The sequence below is a fragment of the Triticum dicoccoides genome, chromosome 2B (assembly GCF_002162155.2).
Source record: "Triticum dicoccoides isolate Atlit2015 ecotype Zavitan chromosome 2B, WEW_v2.0, whole genome shotgun sequence".
Taxonomy (NCBI): Eukaryota; Viridiplantae; Streptophyta; class Magnoliopsida; order Poales; family Poaceae; genus Triticum; species Triticum dicoccoides.
The window spans coordinates 662,360,047-662,379,819 of record NC_041383.1 but is presented as its reverse complement, the minus strand read 5'-3'; positions in this window follow the sequence as shown (position 1 = coordinate 662,379,819).

The following is a 19,773-nucleotide window of genomic DNA, read 5'->3' as shown; positions in this document are numbered from 1 at the left end:
GCCAAGCGAGTTAGCCCGCAATGTGAAGCCACCAAATATGAAGATCTGTCCGGGGAGAAAAGTCTTGCCCTGGACTTCATCATTGTAGATGATTGAGGGAGCCATCAAGCCTTACGCTGACGACACAGTGGAACTCTCAATGAAAGTACCAATGTCGGTGTCAAAACCGGCGGATCTCGGATAGGGGGTCCCGAACTGTGCTTCTAAGGCTAATGGTAACAGGAGGCGGGGGACACGATGTTTACCTAGGTTCGGGCCCTCTCTATGGAGGTAATACCCTACTTCCTGCTTGATTGATCTTGATGATATGAGTATTACAAGAGTTGATCTACCACGAGATCGATTAGGCTAACCCTAGAAGCTAGCCTATGATTATGATTGTTGTCCTTGTCCTACGGACTAAACCCTCCGGTTTATATAGACATTGGAGGGGGCTAGGGTTACACAGAGTCGGTTTACAGGGAAGGAAATCTCATATCCGAATCGCCAAGCTTGCCTTCCACGCAAAGGAGAGTCCCATCCGGACATGGGACGAAGTCTTCTATCTTGTATCTTCATAGTCCAACAGTCCGGCCAAAGTATATAGTCCGGCTGCCCAAGGACCCCTTAATCCAGGACTCTCTCACCCGCACCATATATTATATGGTGATACGAGTTCATGGAGATCTAACGGCCCATAGTAGGAGGTTTGAATGTTTTGCCAATATACGGCTGAGAGAGTTTGGGAATTGCGCAGAAAGTACAAGTACTACGCATGTGCCATCTGATCACTGATCATACGACCTAGATGCTCATATCACCGTAGCGGGTAATTAAGCTATGGGGAGCACCTAATATGAGCAATGGGGAGCCGTTGGATCAAAGATGCAGCGGCACACACAAGGCCTGAATGTTTTATTTGCAAAAAAACCTTTGGAGAATTTGGAAATTGTGCATAATTACAAAGACAACTCCCAAGCCATTGGATCTCACTTCCAATGGTGTAAAAACTCGCATCACCATAGAATCTAAGTTGTGGGGTGGATGTGATATTCTATGCCGCTGTCATTTTTGTTCGTAAACTTGCCAAATATGTGTAACTCATGCCATTACTTGTCTAACCGCGCAAAGTGTTTGTTAAAAAAACCATCCTACACTGAAATATTGGAACAACACACGGGGGTCCCACTTGTCATTAATCAAATTTGGACCTAAAACTAACAAATTTGAAAGACAACATTCGAACTGGCAACCTGGACTACAAAGCGTAAGTCGATAGCCTGAAACAAAACGGAAAAGCTCCTTCGCATTCGCTTGTTAAAGCGATCGAATCAATTGGAACGAGGAGTCCTGCGACAACTTTCCTGGTATCTTGCTGGGCCCACCACATGATCACAAAGATTTGCCAATACGTGCATAACCCACCTATTAATCTCCATATAATCTATCCCCTGATTTTCAGGGGGGTGTGGGGCCCACACTAATTACCATAACCCTTCCCCTAATCCTGTACGTAACCTGGTGTAGATTTTCCAAATCGGGGAGATCCTGGCCAGTCAAAAAGCGCGCGTTGGCACGCGTGCACGCACAATAGCAGCGCCCAAAAGAACAGCGGTTGTTGGCTTTGTCCCATAACTTGACTTTATACAGTATTACGTTGAGTAGAGTAGAGGGAGTGCCTCGTGAACACGTGCATGACTGTTGACTCACTTACTGGTGGGTCCCAGGTCTGCGATCTCTCTCTCCTCTCCATCGTCTAACCTTTTCACGTGCACACACGAAGAGCGGGGCTAGCTTGCTGTGGTGTTATTACAACTAAAAAATGCTTGGAAAATAAAAGAATTGCCTAGAACAAGAGAAATTGTGGCTGGTCGAGACGGAGCTAACCACACCTATCCTCCATGCCACGTTAGCATGATGAAGCTATGTGGCTAGTGGGGTGTTTTCGACCGACTGGCTGGGTCCCGAGGCCGAACCATCGGTACTACCTCTGATATAGTATATTTTTATACGCACATTTTTCCTCCGTGTCGAGACGGGGCACACCGTACGTACCACGCGGTTTCGGGGTCCTCCCGGGTGGTGCACGCATATATTCTTCCTGACGTGGGACGCCCTACCGCGTGTTTTCTGGGTCCTCCTTGGTCATAGCGTCGAAGCAAGTAAATGAGTCGTCAAATCACGAAAGACCACCTTTCCCGCCGAGTACATCAGTGAAGCACGGTGGCTAGCTAGTTGGGCTAGTTCGACCGATTAGCTAGGCCGCTGCCACATTTGTTTTTTCGCCCCTTTTTTTATCTACTTGCCGGTAGGTAAATTTAAATATCCACCACGACGTTGCTCTGGTGTTTGGGTGCAGCGGCATTTTCATTTTTTTGATTGACGGGAGTAGGCGCGACAGGATTTTTAATTTTTTGATTGACGGGAGCAGGCGCGACAAAAATTAGTCACGATGACTCCGCCTGTAAAACTCACTGCTCCCCGATGTGAGAAGTCATCGACTGGTGTTTTACGATGGTGAAAACCAAAAGATTCCCCGCTCCTCGGCTGGCTCCCTCTGCCTTCCCGTAGATTGCATTGCCTTTCAGTCGTTTCCTCCCCTTTGCTTCCTCTCTCCATTGCTTCTACCTGGTGCCATGGTGGCACAACAGATCACACATACCGAGGTGAGGCGCCTGACACAGGAGCTCCAGGCCAAGGATGCGGAGCTCAGGGCCAAGGACATGGAGCTGCGTGAGCTCAAGGAGGAGAGGAGTGCCATGCTCCTCTGTTATGTGCGGGAGTTCATGGAGCTTCAAAAGCGGCAAGCGTCCACCACAAAGATGCTCGAGGCGTCGGCGGTGTTGCTATAGAAAGCGGGAGATACAATAGGCCGTCAGGGGAGCCGGCTGGAGCATGAGCGGGCCGATCGTGACGAGGTCCTGGATCGCCTCAGCCACCCGGTGAACCAAGTTGCCACGCACGTGTTGCGGCTGCGCGATGCCTACCGTCGTGCCAGCGCGACCATGTCGACCGTTGGGCTAAACCCGTTCGACCACCCGGTTGACTTCAACGAGCTGCAACTTCCAGACTTGGTCTCCTTCTTCACCTATATCTCCGAGGAGCTGAGCCATCTCCGCACGATGGTGGGGGCGGAACTGGACAAGGAGGGGTTGCGGGATGCCATCGCCATTGCCGAGCGGATCCTTTCAGGGCTCCGTCACCGGAATCCATTCATGCCATTGGATGCCGTCTTTGACGAGCTGGCTCCCGTCGATCGGGAGCAGGCTCTGCGGGCGGTTGCACCCTGCATCACTGATACGTCTCCAACGTATCTATAATTTATGAAGTATTCATGCTATTATATTATCCATCTAGGATGTTTTATATGCATTTATATGCTATCTTATATGATTTTTGGGACTAACCTATTAACCTAGAGCCCAGTGCCAGTTTCTGTTTTTTCCTTGTCTTTGAGTTCTACAGAAAAGGAATACCAAACGGAGTCCAATTGTCGTGCCTTTTTTTGATCAATTTTTATTTTCCAAAAGAAGCCCCAGGAGTGCAAGAGTTGGGCCAGAAGAGTACCGGGCTGCCCATGAGGGTGGAGGGCGCGCCCTAGCGGGGGGGCTGCCTCGTGGACAGCCCAGAAACCCCCATGACGTGAGACCTACGCCAAAAATTCCTATAAATACTGAAACCTGCAGAAAATAACCAAGATCGGGAGTTCCGCCGCCGCAAGCCTATGTAGCCACCAAAAACCAATCGGGACCCTATTCCGGCACCCTGCCGGAGGGAGGATCCCTCACCGGTGGCCATCTTCATCATCTTGGCGCTCTCCATGATGAGGAGGGAGTAGTTCACCCTCGGTGCTGAGGGTATGTACCAGTAGCTATGTGTTTGATCTCTCTCTCTCTCTCTTGTGTTCTTGAGGTGATATGATCTTGATGTATCCTGAGCTTTGCTAATATAGTTGGATCTTATGATGTTTCTCCCCCTCTACTCTCTTGTAATGGATTGAGTTTTCCCTTTGAAGTTATCTTATCGGATTGAGTCTTTAAGGATTTGAGAACACTTGATGTATGTCTTGCCGTGCTTATCTGTGGTGACAATGGGATATTCACGTGATCTACTTGATGTATGTTTTGGTGATCAACTTGAGGGTTCAGTGAACTTATGCATAGGGCTTTGCACACGTTTTCGTCTTGATTCTCCAGTAGAAACTTTGGGGCACTCTTGAAGTACTTTGTGTTGGTTGAATAGATGAATCTGAGATTGTGTGATGCATATCGTATAATCATGCCCACGGATACTTGAGGTGACATTGGAGTATCTAGGTGATATTAGGGTTTTGGTTGATTTGTGTCTTAAGGTGTTATTCTAGTATGAACTCTATGATAGATCGAACGGAAAGAATAGCTTCGTGTTATTTTACTACGGACTCTTGAATAGATCGATTAGAAAGGATAACTTTGAGGTGGTTTCGTACCCTACCATAATCTCTTTGTTTGTTCTCCGCTATTAGTGACTTTGGAGTGACTCTTTGTTGCATGTTGAGGGATAGTTATATGATCCAGTTATGTTATTATTGTTGAGAGAACTTGCACTAGTGAAAGTATGAACCTTAGGCCTTGTTTCCTAGCATTGCAATACCATTTACGATCAGTTTTATCATTAGTTACCTTGCTGTTTTTATAATTTCAGATTACAAAAACCTATATCTACCATCCATATTGCACTTGTATCACCATCTCTTCGCCGAACTAGTGCACCTATACAATTTACCATTGTATTGGGTGTGTTGGGGACACAAGAGACTCTTTGTTATTTGGTTGCAGGGTTGTTTGAGAGAGACCATCTTCATCCTATGCCTCCCACGGATTGATAAACCTTAGGTCATCCACTTGAGGGAAATTTGCTACTGTCCTACAAACCTCTGCATTTGGAGGCCCAACAATGTCTACAAGAAGAAGGTTTTGTAGTAGACATCAATCACCAACGGCATGCGCCTCGAGAAGCAGATGGACTAAGGTGGTGTTTAGGCACCCTCTGCATGGGCATGTCCATGTCTCAGCGCAACATGATCGTTGGATCAAACTCAGATAGTGCAGATCAGTCACTGTAGCACAAAGCGTGTGGGTGTGTTTGGTTGCATTCCAATCTCAATAAAGTTGTTTCCTCTTCATGTATTTGTGTTAACCTACTAGTGTGGACTCATGCACCCTTCATGCCCTCTGCCAAACACCCAAAAGTGGGTCGAGAAGGAACTTTTTCTCCCATCCCGTGCACCCTTCATACACCCCGCCTAACACTATTCGTGCTTCATATGGTTCATGTTTCGTGGAGTACTGTAGCATCGTACTCTCTGTGCGCCATAGACCTAGTTCTGTTACCATTGATCTCACCATTCATTCTCGACCGGACAGTCGAAAAAGCGGTACTATGTTACTACATTACTGTTCATATAGTTGACATGCGCACAACATCATTTGTTATCGTCATATCTTACTACACTAGCAACAAGATTATGTAGTACTGCATATGAACCACTGCACATGCCTAGTAGTAGGAGCACTGTGTATGTTCAAGTGGCTGCCGTGTTTCGCACTCCTCCGTCATAAGAGTGGAAACGCTTGCTGTACTCATTTTTTCTTTAGAAAAATAGTGGACACGCTCTATCGTGCGGATCCTCCTCCAGCCATGCACTAAATTACTCACTTTTGCCGACGTGTGGGACAGACAGCATCGGGGTCCACCAGCCATGCACTAAATTACTCCGTAGTAGAGTGACGGTAGACTACCCCGATCGAAGCGCCGCAGTAATGCCCAATGAGCCATCAAATCACAAAACGCCCTCCTTTCCAACAGTAAGTTGGATGGACGAAGCAACCATCATTTCACTCTTCTCTCTCAGCTCCCTCTCTTGAAGAAAACCCCCACTCGCTTCGCTTCTCCCTCATCTTGTTCCTCATTTCACTCTTCTCTCTCAGCTTCCTCTCTTGGATGGACGCTGGAGCACCGGCCGACGTGATATTTATGGCTCTGGTAAAAACCATCGAGGCTCATGGTACGAAGAAGCGCAAGCACCCCGCCGAGACTACCGCAGACAAGCTCAAAGCCATCGCCCTGTCCAAGCCCCCTCTTCGGGATCACTCATTAAGCAAGTCTAGGTAATATCTCTTCTTGACGATCTTTTTCTTGATCTTGATCATGTTTTTTCATGTAACACGCAGTACTAGTACTAGTAGTACAACTTTCTGGGTGATCTTCCATGTGATTTTTGTGTGCCAAATGACAGTTATAAATTCCTCTTTTGACCAAAACATGCGAGAGGTTGACACTGATTTCTTATAGATTACTTTCAACTACTCCCTCTGTCCCAAATTTCTTGTCTTAGATTTGTCTAGATACGGATGTATCTAATACTAAAATGTGACTTGATACATCCGTATCTAGACAAATCTAAGACAAGAATTTTGGGATGAAGGGAGTACTTTATGAACATCAATGCTACCTTTGAAGAGGGTATATTTGCCTTAGTAACTTGTGTTCTGGATATTTCAAGTAATCCTTCTACTCTCATGCCTTTGAAGACATGTTCTAGTGTCTTTGTTCACTCATTTCTGTGCGTATATGTAGTCATATATGGAGTATGATATCCAAAATCATCTTATATTTCTGAACGGAGGTAGTAATAAATTATGGTTTCTGTTTGAATTAGAACCAGGTCCGCGGTGGAGATGAAGTTATCAAAGTCATGCCGTGTGAACTGGAAGACCTGAGGATGAGTTCTACTACTAAACTATCCAGCTGCTATGTACTTGTCGCCACGTGTCCTGAACTAGTGTTTTCCTGTAGCATTGTTGTCAAGCGTGTTCTCCAGGTTGTACTTGATCACAACAATTTCCTGGCTGTGCCTTCAATTACGAAGGGTGTGGTTCTTGTAAAGCTTCCCAACAAATCTGATGCGGCCTATCTTCATCATCAGGTTAATTAGTACTGCCGCTTTTGGTGTGTGGTCAGTCCTGAGAACGGTCTATGTTAATGTCTGTCCACTCAATTTAGTTTGTATATTTTGAAGTATCCAGATCATCTTTTTTGTGAGGATGGTTTATCAATTATCGTTACACTCCAATATCTGTATGCATTGTAGGGTTTATCACACCCACCAGGATTTCCAGTCCCATGGATGTTCGGTCCATATGTTTTTTCACGACCTTTGGACTATCCTGCTTGTGGGAGTAGGCGGGGGACCTGCATGCCACCCGTAGTTGGACGATCAATCTTTTGTTTAGTACTTCAACATAGTGATTTCCTGGTAAGGATTCACTCGTGTCACATCAAGTAAATATTATTGATTTACTGTCTAAATCTTATTGATTTAATGTCATGTTTTCTTTATTTTCCTGCAATTTTACGATGTAGGTTTTGCCATGTGACATTCGTCACAGAATAAACCATTTGGTTTGCTCTACGATGGCTCTTTTTGCAGGTTTCACTTCTTATGTCGTGTCAGTAACGAAGGCACTGTCCATCACATATATTACTGGAAAAAATTGGATCAGTCTGTTGTCTGAGTACAAGTTGAATCCCTATGATGAACTGTAGTTTGGTTTAACAAAAACACCACAATTAGTCCTTCTCGTTTTTAAAAGAAATGAAGAAAAAAACTGGATCACGGTCACAAAGCCTAGTCAATTTAGAAAGCTGATCATAGCAGACCAGACATGATCACCATTGTCTCGCACATCGGTACCACCTTTAGCAATGGATCGACCACCGGCAGTTTCTCTAGCACTAACAGCGGCAGCAGCTCAGTCTTATCCAGCTGAGGATTGGGCACCGACCGCGTCAGCGGATCAGGCTGATCTACCGGAGGATCGGGCATCGACACCGGCACCAGCTCTACAAGGAGCACCATCTCCGGTAGCAGCAACAGCTTTGGCACGTGCACCAACACTTGCACTTGCATCTTCTCCGGCCCGTGCAGTGGCAACCGAACGAGCAGGTGCACCGGCAACAGACTGGGCTATAGTTCGCACTTCATATACCAAAGTCCTTACAAAAACCGACATGTCCACCTTCTTGGTAAGCATTGGCCGCCCAAGTGCTTCATTCTTTTTTCTTTCCATGTTGTTTCACACGATTCACTGTGTTGATCTAACTGTTTGGGTATGTCTTCTTGTTTACAAACAGAGAATTCCTAGAGCAACGAGGGAGTCGTTCAACAAACCGGGCGACCGCGGCCAAGTTTCTCTTACCATGCGCAACCTTGGTGTGAATGAACCTGCTCAATATACCGTAAGTACAAAGGATGGTCGCATGATGATTGATGCTAAAGGATGGTCAAGGTTCAAATCTAAATCATATCTTGCGGTAGGGGATGATGTCAAAATCGAACTTTCTCGGCAAGGAGAGCTGGTCCAAATCAACTTTGAAATTCTTTAGTAACAGCACGCAACTGCCGAACTGATCTATCCTCCAAGACATGGTGAAACAAGTGTCCTGCGTGTATAAGTAGTACGACAGTATTATTTATCACATGGTATATCGTTGATAGAATTGCAACTCTCATTGCTGGTTAGGAACTGGTGTTCGATTTCATTCCAACAGTTGTCATGCTTTATTCAATTTTGTGTATTCGCCTTGCGACAGCATCTAAAACCAGCGCCGTACCGATCGCTTGCAATATGAAAAGTGCTGAGGTAGAACAGATGGGCCCCAAACATGCAGGGTGGGCCTGCGGCCCAAAGCCCAGAACCGTGAGCCTGTCTGAGTATTATATTCTCAGCTGAACCCCCATATGACCCCTCAAGAAAAAAAATAAAAACCCCTAAAAAACCTCCAAAAAAAAAGCTGAACCCATGCCCGTGCGTTGCACTTAACATCAAGATGCATTTGTATGAGTATTTTATCTTGTGAGAGAAAAGGATGAACGAGGGAAGGCCTTATTTGCAAATGTGCAGAGGTGTGTGGGTACCTTTTTGCAAAATTGCCATAGTTTCCTTCCTATCTGACAGATATAAATCGGACGGCCTATATTGCAGGATGGGAGGCACACCATCATCACCAACTCGTCTATACTGTGTTAAAAACAACTCTATTTTTTATAATTATATATGTTATATATATTCCCCTTGATTTTTCTTATGTATGAAGTTGTGATATAAAAGATTTGTCTATTTCTTTACAGAGGGAGTATCTCTCTGTCAAAAATATATTTATGTGTAACTAGTTACTCCTGTCTTTCTACTTCCTTTCGCTCATATCTGGGGCATCCGGCAACAGGGTCCACGTGCCATATGCACAAATTAGAGTGCACAACTGCATGGTAGACACACCCCGGTCGTAGCGCCGCAGTAATGCCCAATGAGCTGTCAAATCACAACCCCCCCTTTCCAGCTTTAGCAGTAAGCTGGATGGATGAAGCGGCAATATTTCACTGGGCCTGAATCCCCTTCTCCCTCGTCTGCTTGTTCAAAGAAAACCCCCTCTCGGCGGTTGCATAGGGTTTTCTCATGGAGAACCAGGTACGAATTCTTCATCCATCATCGATAAATCCAAGTCCCTTGGTCGCGGGTAATCCTAGGATGGCAGCCGCCGCCGTTGATGCATTTTTCTTCCTACTAAATCTAGTGTGTTTCATTTGCAGTGCCCAAAGTGTTAGGACCCTATAGTTTATGCGCCCTCGCTGAGACGCCGCACTTGTTCCTTCTCATCCTAACACAGGATTTTAAAACGCGCACAGTATGTTCCTAGAATCCACTTTTCTATCCGGGAGGGTGGGGTTTTTTTGAACATGCTGTCGACTAATTTGGAAATTTGGATTGCTATATTTGGATAAAAGGTACTACTAGTACGATGGTCAACACTGACGTGTAGGAGGAAGTTATTTCTATATTTGGATAGTGTCGGTGTACTAGAGTAGGGGTACCCTAGTATCCCGAACTCGTGCACGGGCAGTTGCAGCGCCCCGCGACAAGGCTTGCCGGGTGACCGCCAAGACCCTCCGTGGCTCCCTCGAAGACCATTCAAGAACAAAGTACTCAAACCAAGGCCCCGGCAAGAGGAGCTTGCCGGGAAGGCCGACCCAGGCCCCGGCAAGAGGATCTTGCCGGGAAGAGACAAGACCCCGGCAAGAGGAGCTTGCCGGGAAGGCCACTCAAGGCATACCAAGAAAGCTTGCCGTGACGCGCCCTGCGTCCCGGCAAGGCCCGGTGAGCGACAAGCTCCCAAACACGACAAGACGACGACCGCGGCAAGGAGCTTGCCGCGGGAAACCCCCACTTCGTGCCCGCGCTCCAGCACACCTGCTAGCGTGTCGCTCTAGGACTCTCCCAAGCACACGTGGCAGGAGGCTGTGCAGCTAGGGGTGCGAGGTGGCAAGCGGAGATGAAGAGAAGGCCATCGTGGCAAACGGTGGCGTTCCTAACGGTCACTTTTTGCACTGTTTAGGCAACTTAGATAGGCATTTAATGCCCTTGTCCCCTGCCGTCAGAGTTAGGTAGGGTGCACTGTATCCACAGTAGCGGTAGCTGCACCTACGTTGCCCCCTATCGGTGACCCCTTGAAAGTATAAAAGGAGGCCCAGGCGCAACATAGAAGGGGTTCAGAGGTTCGGCCAGTTCGGCTCACTCAAAACACCAGAAACACTCTCACGCTCAGTCTGGCAGCGTCCGTCGCTCCTGAGCAAGAATTCAATACACACAAACAAGCAACAGTAGGGTTTTACGCATCCGTGCGGCCCGAAGCTGGGTAAAAACCGCTCGCGTGTACCGCCTCGATCCGCTCTTTGTGCGGCCTCCGCCCTCACCGAACCGAAAGGGGCCCTGTCCCCATAGGTGTTGGTGGAATCAGCCTCCCTGACATCTCTGGCGCGCCAGGTAGGGGGCGTCGAGATCGTGCGAACTCGATCCGGCGTGCACGCGAGCTAAATCTTCATCGTCTTCACCGACATGCCGCCGAAGAAGAAGGCTTCGGGGGCAACAGCCCCGTCTGCGTCGCTTCCACCACCTCCGGAGCAGGCGGACGGTGGAGTGGACGCCGGCGGAAGAATGGACATCGACGAGGGTGCCCACAGCGCTGCCAAGTCCAAGGACAAGGCCGCGCAGACCTCGGCGTCCATACGCCCACCGCGCCCATCTCAGGAGGCGCGGGACCAGCAGCGTCATAGCGTTCGCAGCACCATACGTCCGCTGGCCCAAGATCAAGCTGGTGGTTCGCTTGGTGTTCAAGACCAGCATGCACACTAGCATGCTGGCCCCAGTGAGGTGCGGTCGCCTGGACGGGACACTGCTCCTTCTAACTTGGTTAGGAGTCCGAGCATGTCCCGCTCCTCGCACCGTTCACCTCTGCCGCCCACCACGCCGGCGGAAGCTTTGGCGCGGGCCCAGCAACTCCTGGATTACCCTTCGACGGCGGACAAGACCGACGAATGGAGGGCCACTATCCAGAGCCTCATCGGCTTCGCCAACGGCGACACTGCGCGGCAACCAAGCACCTCGCTGCCAAGGCAGGACGGCCGGACGCGAGCCGATGGCAACAAGACTGGGGGAGGTGCGACTTCCATGCACTCTCCACTACGAAGGCCAAAGTCGCTGACTCGCTGGGTCCACCCCGATAGCGGCTCCACCGCGTCGTCGGACCCACGAGCTCGTCGCGACCAGCGCCAAGTTCTTCATGAACGACAACAAGAAGACGCTCGAACCCGCATCGAGCGCCGAAGAGAAGCGCGACGTCAATCCGACAAGCGCGCTGGGCCCTCTGTTGACATGCATGCGCCAGGGGAACCAGGCGATCTGCCGTACGCGGTAGGTTGTCCTGCGTTCACTCGTGAGCTGCGGCAAGTCCAGTGGCCCAGCACAAAGAATTTCAAAGCAGACGTACCAGAGAAGTACGACGGCAAGACGCATCCGTCGGAGTTTCTCAGTATCTACACCATCGCAGTGCAGGCTGCCGGGGGACGGGACGACAAGATCCTTGCCAACTACTTCCTGCTGGTACTCAAGCCCAATGTCAGATCCTGGCTCATGCACTTGCCGGACAACTCCATATCCTCCTGGGCTGATCTGTGCCATCAGTTTGTCGGCGCCTTTACAGGCGGCCACAAGCCACATGGCCAAGAAAGCGATCTTCATCTGCTCGCCCAGAAGGAAGGAGAGCCACTGCGCAAGTACATTCAGAGATTCAGCCGTGTACAGCACAACATCCCAGACGTACACCCCGCCGCGATCATCAGCGCGTTCCATCAGAACATGCGAAACCAAAGGATGAGGGAGGAGATGGCGATGTGTAAGATCAGAGACGTCAGCGAGCTTTACGCCCTGGCCGACAAGTGTGCACGCGCTGAAGAGGGGAGGAGGCTCCCCGGAGAGGATACGGGAGCAGGAGGATATGACAGTGAGGATGCCGCCCTGGCAAAGAAAGGCCGGCGGCGGAACAACAGAAGGAGGAAGGGCAAGGAAGTGCTAGCTGTCGAGCAGTCCGGCAACGGAGGTGGCGCCAAGGAAGCTAAGGGTGATGGCTCCGGCAAGGAGGCCCAGCCTGTGGTGGCCGCCGACAAGCAGGACGGCTCCGGCAAGCAGTATTGTAAGATTCACCGCACCAAGGGTCACGATCTCCAGGATTGCAAGAAGGTTGAGCAGCTCGTTGAGCTACAGAAAGCTGAGTACGAGCGGCGCGACAAGGAGAAGGCCCAGGAAGGAACTGGTGGATCCGGCAAGAAACGTCCCGGCCGAGGGGGACGCCGCGGCAAGATCAAGCAGCGGCAAGGAGATAGACCTCCCCGCGGCCGCGACAAGGATGAAGATGACGACAATGACGAAGACATGGATGATGACGAGGCCGATGAGCAGGAATTTCAGAAAACCACAGAGGTCCTGTGCATTGACGGTGGTGCTTAACTGTATACTTCGCACCGCCAACTCAAGCAGTGGATGCGGGAAGTGAATGCAGCAGAGCCATCCATAGAGTCACCCAAGCCTCTAAAATGGTCCAGCACGCCTATCATCTTCGACATTGAGGATCACCCTGATCGCGTAACTGCGGTCGGGTGCTTGCCGATGTTGGTTTCACCAACTATCCGCAACCTCAAGGTCACGAAGATGCTAGTTGACGGCGGGGCCGGCTTGAATCTGATCTCCTCCGCGGTCCTTCAGAAACTCCAGATCCCTGACAGCGAGCTCGAGGAGACCGGCACATTCCAAGGAATCAGCCCGGGAAGAAGCAAGCCGAAGGGAAAGATCACGCTGCCGGTCACATTTGGCAGCGAGATGAACTTCAGAACTGAGAGGGTCACATTTGACGTTGCCAATTTTCCATTACCCTACAATGGGATCATTGGCTGTCCAGCGCTCGCCAAGTTTATGGCAGCCTCTCACTATGCATACGACATGCTCAAGATGCCAGGTCCGATAAGTGTCATCTCTGTCCCCGGCGACAAGAAGGATGCCCTTATCTGCGCCGACAAAATCTACCGGGAAGCAGCAGCCGCAGCTGATCACAACATACTTGCCGCTGAAGCTCCCAGAGGGAAGAAGAAGACAAAGTCCGGCAAGAGCTCTGGTGCCCACTCCGGCAAGCGCACCTCTTCGGAGTGCTGTGCTACCGTCGAGGATGCACCATCGAGCTCACACCGGCAAGTGCAAGAAGATGATGGCAGCTCCACCCGAGACCAAGAAGGTGCCCGCCAAGAAGGACGGCACTGGTGGTACCTTCACCATCAGTGCCACGCTTGACCCCAAATAGGAAAGCGTGCTCGTTGCTTTCCTGCGGGTGAATGTTGACGTGTTTGCATGGCAACCGTCTGATATCCCCGGTGTTCCCAGGAAAGTAATCGAGCACCACCTTGCCGTCTCTCTCATGCGCGGCCCGTCAAGCAGAGAGTCAGGAAGCAAGCGGTGGAGCGCCAAGAGTTCATTGCAGAAGAGATCAGGAAATTGGAAGCAGCAGGCCTTCTTAGAGGAGTGCTCCATCCCACGTGGTTGGCCAATCCTGTAGTCGTGCGCAAGGCGAACGGGAAATGGAGGCTTTGTATAGACTTCACTGATGTCAATAAAGCTTGTCCCAAAGATCCATTTCCCTTGCCGCGCATTGACCAGATTGTTGACTCCACAGCTGGATGTGATTTGCTTTCATTTCTTGATGCATACTCAGGATACCATCAAATCTTCATGGCAGAAGAAGATGAGGAAAAAACCGCATTTATCACCCCTTGCGGCACATACTGTTTTATACGGATGCCCTTTGGGTTGAAGAATGCTGGTTCAACATTTGCAAGGGTAGTCCATGTCGCTTTTGAAACACAGATACATAGAAATGTGGAAGCCTACATGGATGATATAGTGGTCAAGAGCAAGGACAAGGCTACCCTGATCCAAGATTTAGAAGAAACTTTTGCAAATCTGCACAAGATCAACCTCAAGCTCAACCCCGAGAAGTGCGTGTTTGGAGTCCCTTCCGGCAAGCTTCTCGGGTTCTTTGTGTCTCAGCGGGGAATTGAAGCCAACCCCGACAAGATCAAGGCCATCGAGCAGATTGAAGCACCGAAGCGCGTCAAGGATGTGCGAAGGCTTGCCGGTTGTGTGGCTGCTCTCAGCAGGTTCATCTCTAAGTCTGCTGAGCGCGCCCTGCCGTTTTTCAAAATATTGAAAAAGGCAGGTCCAATGAAATGGACTCCGGAAGCGGAGGCCGCGCTGCAGGACTTGAAGAGGTACCTGTCCTCCACTCCAATACTTGTCGCACCTAAGCCACAAGAGAAGTTGCTGCTGTACCTAGCGGTAACCAATCAAGTGGTTAGTGCTGCGTTAGTAGCGGAGAGGGAGGCGGATGATGAGCCAGCGACCGCGACAAGTGAATCCAGCGACAAGCAGGGGGCTTCTCCGACAAGCTCTGGTCCCGACAAAGTTGAATCTGCGCAGACGTGCAAGGAGGTGCAGAAGAAGATGGTGTAGTGCCCAGTTTACTTTGTCAGCTCCCTTCTCCAGGGGGCTAGGTCGAGGTACTCTGGTGTGCAAAAATTGCTTTTCGGCCTTCTCATGGCCTCGAGAAAGCTGCGCCATTACTTCCAGGCACACGAGATCACAGTTGTCACTCGCTTTCCGCTGAAGAGGATACTGCAGAATCCAGAAGCAACAGGCAGGATTGTCGAGTGGGCATTGGAACTATCAAGCTTTGGCCTCAAGTTTGAGAGCACTGCAACGATCCAAAGAAGGGCATTGGCAGAGTTCATAGCAGAGTGGACGCCAACTCCAGATGAAGAAATTCCAGAGACGAGCATCCCCGTCAAGGAGACAAGCAAAGAGTGGCTGATGTACTTTGATGGTGCCTTCTCGCTGCAAGGCACCGGTGCTGGCGTGCTGCTTATCGCACCCAACGGAGAGCACCTCAAGTACGTAGTCTAGATGCACTTTCCCAAGGAGCAAGCAACGAACGATACTGCAGAGTATGAGGGTTTGCTTGCCGGCCTCAGAGTCGCAGCCGACCTTGGGATCAAGAAACTCATTGTAAGGGGTGACTCGCAGCTTGTCGTCCGCCAAGTGAACAAGAACTACCAGAGTCCATTGATGGAAGCTTATGTTGATGAAGTGAGAAAGCTAGAAGAACACTTTGACGGCCTGCAAATGGAACATGTTCCACGAGCTCAGAATGACATTGCTGACGACCTATCAAAGTGCACAGCACTAAAGCTACCTGTGGAACCAGGGATCTTTGTGCTCAAGCTGACTCAACCATCCATGACGCCATCAACTGGACAGAATAAGAAGAGGAAGTTGGTTTCTGGTGACTACTTTCCGGCAGAGCTTCCCGAAGCCACCGCCAAGAAGGTCCCCAAGATCGACGCCAAGAGTGCTGAGGAGCAGTCTGCTCCGGCGAACCTCTTGGTTTGTTCCGTTGAAGCAAACGCTCCCGACAAGTTTTGCTCCGGCAAGCTTGCCGGGGAATATCACGCTCCGGCCGAACCGCGGGTTCTTGCCGTAGAAGCGGATGTTCCCGCAGCAACAGATACGCCTTAAGTCCTTGTTGTCGAGCCACAAGCTCCAGCATGGGCGCAGCAGATTGTCCATTTCCTTCAGACAGGAGAGCTTCCCGAAGAGCAAGAAGAAGCTGAAAGAGTAGCCCGGCAGTCAAGTATGTACAAGTTTGTCGACAACACACTGTACAGAATAAGACTCAACGGTGTGAAATTGAAGTGCATTCGCCGGGAAGATGGACAACAGCTGTTGGCAGAGATACATGGAGGCATATGTGGTCACCACATTGGCGCAAGAGCGCTTGTCGGCAAAGCATTCCGACAAGGCTTCTTCTGGCCGACAGCCCTCCAGGATGCAACTGCACAAGTAACCAAGTGTGAAGCGTGCCAGTTCCATTCCAAGCAGATACACCAGCCAGCTCAAGCTCTCTAGATGATCCCTTTATCCTGGCCATTTTCGGTCTGGGGGCTCGACATCCTCGGCCCCTTCCCCTGAGCTGTCGGGGGCTTTGAGTTCTTGTACATTGCAATCGACAAGTTCACAAAGTGGCCGGAAGTGGAACCAGTGAGGAAGGTGATAGCACAGTCAGCAGTCAAGTTCTTCAGGTCGATAGTTTGCCATTTCCGGGTTCCTAACAGGATCATCACCGACAACGGCACGCAATTTACGAGCCGCACCTTCATGCAGTATGTCCAAGATCTTGGCGCCAAGGTCTGCTTCGCTTCTGTTGCTCACTCGAGAAGCAACGGTCAAGCGGAGAGGGCAAATGCTGAAGTGCTGCGAGGCCTCAAGACCAGAACTTTCGACAGGCTGCACAAGTGCGGAAGAAACTGGATCGAGGAGCTGCCGGTGGTTCTTTGGTCGATCAGGACGACGCCAAATCGAGCCACTGGCCAGACACCCTTTGCTCTAGTCTATGGAGCAGAGGCAGTTCTCCCCACGGAACTCGTTTACGGGTCACCTCGAGTGCTCGCTTATGATGAGCTCGAGCAAGAGCAGCTGCGGCAAGATGACGCGCTGCTCCTTGAGGAAGACCGTCTCCAGGCTGCTGTGCGAGCCACTCGCTACCAGCAAGCTTTGCGTCGCTACCATAGCCGCAAAGTTAAAGCCAGGAGCTTCGAGGAAGGCGACCTTGTTCTTCGGCGCGTTCAGTCCGCCAAGAATTCCAACAAGTTGACGCCGAAGTGGGAAGGCCCTTATCGGGTGAAACGAGTCACTAGGCCCGGCGCTGTCCGCCTTGAGACCGAAGATGGCACTCCGGTGAGCAACTCCTGGAACATCGAACATCTTCATAAGTTTTACCCGTAAGGCGCGGTTGCCGGAAGCTTTTCCGGCAACCACCTTTTGTACAAGTCTTGCCGCTGTTGCATGTAATCCTTTGTACAAAGCCGGGCGCAGACCCCGTGCACCAGTAAAGCTCATGTGCCCCGCACATCTTGTTAGTTTTTTATGCTATAATCCTTTTTCGCATATGTTATCTAACACTTTGTGCAGCACTAGACCCCGGTAAGCAATAACGAGCCCAAGGCTCCATATCATTACTTTATTTCTCTATTTCTTTCTCAAAAGAAGGAAGGTTCCCTCGCCCACAAGGTTTACCGGGGGGAAGGAGAAGATAATGGTGTGGACCAGGCCGTTCAAGAAAGTTTCTCCTTGCCGGGAAGCAGACGACAAAAAAAGCTAAGTTGCTAAAGCTTGAGCAATCAGTTTTTTAAGTTTTTGAGTTATTTTCCTTGAACGACCATGCTTTGTATGGAAAACCTATGCGCGGAGGAACCAACTCGTAGCTAGTTGCGCCTTTACTTTGTTTCGAGTCCGCTCAACAACTTAAGTGAGCTGCTAGCGCCCTTACTTTGCTTCGAGTCCGCTCAGCAACTTAAGTGAGCCGCTAGCGCCCTTACTTTGTTTCGAGTCCGCTCAACAACTTAAGTGAGCTGCTAGCACCCTTACTTTGCTTCGAGTCCGCTCAGCAACTTAAGTGAGCCGCTAGCGCCCTTACTTTGTTTCGAGTCCGCTCAACAACTTAAGTGAGCTGCAACTAGTTGCGACAAGGTTGCTTGTCGGTAGCGACCCCGCCAGCAGGCTGCTGAAGTTCCATACTCGGCGCTCGCGGCAAGGGTACCTGCGCCGGCAAGTTTCCCTAGAAAGCGTAGGGCAGAACCATACAAAGCCAAGAGTCGAGTAAAGGAGGTAACACAGCTATTTGTTGCCTAAGATAGAGTTATATTACAAAAATAACTTGTCGCGCCTCTAATAAAGGGTTCCCATGACATGACTGGCGGCGACAAGAGAAGAAGAAAACGGACGGCACCTGGGCCCCGGCAAGCCAGTATCGCTGGGGGCTGCGAGTGCCAAGAATTGTCCACGGCAAACCAGGGTTGCCGGGGGCTGCAATATCAGATAAGTCTTTCATCCCTCATCATGCATCCTCTTATGGACTGGGGAATGCGAAACCGCATTTCTTCCCGAAAACTGCCATGCTCCCTCAACTCTAGGCCCTGGGGCTCGTTCCCGGGGCCAAGTTTGGTCGTAGTCGCGGCAGCAAAGGGATGAAACGAGGAGACCGCACCCACCTCGTTCCCGCCTCCGTCAAAGGCGTGAGAAAGGTCGAGCGACGTGGGAAGGCGGCGGGGCTTGTTGCCGGGAGATGAAATATTTGTCCGAGGGACACCAAGGATTTGCTCCTTGGCGTGGGTTCAACTCACGAGACAGATAACCCGGCAAACATCCCCTTTTCATTAAAAAACATCCCACTCAGGTACAGTCCATAGAGGATGAAAAACATGAAAGAGAGGATTACAAGTTCTAGATACAGCTAAGGCCCGAAGGCTTACAAATTAAAAAGATAAGATGCCCATAATCCCTTTCCTACCCCTCGCTTCAGGAGGCAGGTCAAGGAGGCGAAAAGGGCAAAAGGAGCGCCTAGGCGAGCTACGGGTGCCAGAAGACACCAAGAGAACATCCCGGGGGCCGCCCGAAGGCTGGACGGCGATGGCGGCGCCGGAAGCGGGGCTCGAAGATGGGGCGACAAGACGTCAGCACACTGTCGAGGGCACCACGCCCTTGTACTCCAACCTGACGGCCTTGTCGCCAGCCCTCTTCCCCTTCCGCAGCCTCCCTACACCAGCCGCCCAAGGAGACGACCCCGGGGAGTTCAAGGAGCCGGCGACACAGATGATGGGGCCGCCGGTACCGCGCGAAGCGGCGCCCGACGCCTAGTCGGACCCGCTACCCTGCCACCCGCTACCCTCGTCGTCGCTGTCGCTCTCCTCCTCATCACTCTCGCTCGAGGAGGAGCCTTCGCTGTGGGAGGAGCTGTCCACGCAGCACTTCGCCCAAGTGCCGAAGCACCCGAAGACCTTGACGGAGAGGAGATCGCCCTCCATCAACTTAAAATGGAGGGTAAACCCCTCCATCAAGCTGTGGATGCGGGCGAACGTCTTCCACCCTCGATCAAGATACATCACATTAGGGGCTGGGAATGCAACGCGGACTCGCGTGCCGCTGATCCCACAGCCCCTCATGTGCAGTCTCAGTGTCTCGGGCGGGTCCAACTCCATCGCGCGCGCAAACGGAGCTGGAAGCCGGAGGCGACGATGAGGCGCCCGGCGCAGCCTGACGAAGAACTCGCAAGGGTCGTCCCCTATATGGACCGCCGTGGGGGGAGGAGCCGCTGGCGGAGGTGAAGCTGACGTGCCGCCCCGTCCGCCTCTTCCCCGAGCGCCTCGACCTCGTCCTCGACCTCGTCCGCGACCTCGCCCCCTCCCTCTTCCCCTTATGGCTGGCTCTGCCACCACGGGCACGGAAGAGGGAGAGATGCGCTATCTGGCGGCGACCCTCGCCG